This window comes from Suricata suricatta, chromosome 5 (assembly GCF_006229205.1).
Source record: "Suricata suricatta isolate VVHF042 chromosome 5, meerkat_22Aug2017_6uvM2_HiC, whole genome shotgun sequence".
Taxonomy (NCBI): domain Eukaryota; kingdom Metazoa; phylum Chordata; class Mammalia; order Carnivora; family Herpestidae; genus Suricata; species Suricata suricatta.
This window is the reverse complement of record NC_043704.1, coordinates 27,137,029-27,138,067: the sequence shown is the minus strand read 5'-3', so window position 1 is coordinate 27,138,067 and position 1,039 is coordinate 27,137,029. Positions and strand designations below refer to the sequence as shown.

Sequence of the window (1,039 nt, the reverse complement as noted above, 5' to 3'; positions counted from 1 at the left end):
GAGTGGGAAATGGAACTTACCCCGTCACATGCTTGAGAGAAACATGTCAGTTGAGACAGGCATAGGGCAGGGCATAAGAAATCTGTTTTCAGAGCCTGCGTAGAATGGGTGAAGGCGGTAGAACTTCATATCCCAGTTAAAATTCCACAGCTGCTGCATGCTCATCGTATGACTTTGATGGAGCCCTTTAACCTTCAAAATTAACTTTCTTCATATATAGAGTGGGCATGGGGTGACTAGCTCAAGGAGTTATTATTGGAATAAACAACATATGGGAGGTCATCATCCCAGATGTGATCGCCAGTATGTACACATAAGTGCCATCAATCTTAATGATCATGATCCTGAAGATTAGTTATTTTACGTGTCATCCTTGTGCAGGGGCCATGCTAATCTTCTCTGTATCATTCCAATTTTAGTATATGTGCTGCCGAAGCGAGCACGATGATTAGTTATTTTAATCCAGGCACTGCCATTTACCAGCTGTATATCCTTGGGTGCAGAATTCTGAGTTTCAGTTTCTTCCACTGGAAAATCAGGATAATCCTATTTACCTTGCAAGGTTGTTCTGTGTGGAAAGTATCTAGTTCTCGCATCCAGACCAGCTCAAGTATATTCTTATGATAATTTGCTCTTCGAGTTGTTTCCATTACCACTTATTATTTACATAACAATCTGTTTATATTTGAAGTAAGTCATGTTTGATATTAAGGTTGGCTCTTCCTGGTATGATAAATTTTATACACTAGTCTGTCTGATAAGTGTTTACTTAACAGATAGACAAGATTTCTGTTTCATAAGTGTCTATTCCACCTCTCTTGGGCATAACGCCCAAAAAGGTTGTGGCTGTCAGACCAGTATACTCTACTATGAGCAGGACTTATCAGAGCCACTGTGAAAGGGATGCACACAAAAAAAATCCCCAGCTTATAGAGATATTTACTTTCAGCAATTTTGTCAAGGGAGAAAACACAACCAGGATTATAGTGTCTAGAGAACATTTTATTCCTTCTGGCCTCAACTTCCTAAGTGTATATTG

At 39.5% G+C, this 1,039-nt stretch overlaps 1 non-coding gene across 1 annotated transcript; it reads right to left on the bottom strand.

The window, feature by feature from the left end:
- Positions 1-335: 335 nt before the first annotated feature.
- Positions 336-443, bottom strand: LOC115293017. Its single transcript, XR_003909290.1, has one exon. It is a non-coding gene; the product is annotated as a U6 spliceosomal RNA (small nuclear RNA).
- Between the last annotated feature and the right edge of the window lie 596 nt (positions 444-1,039).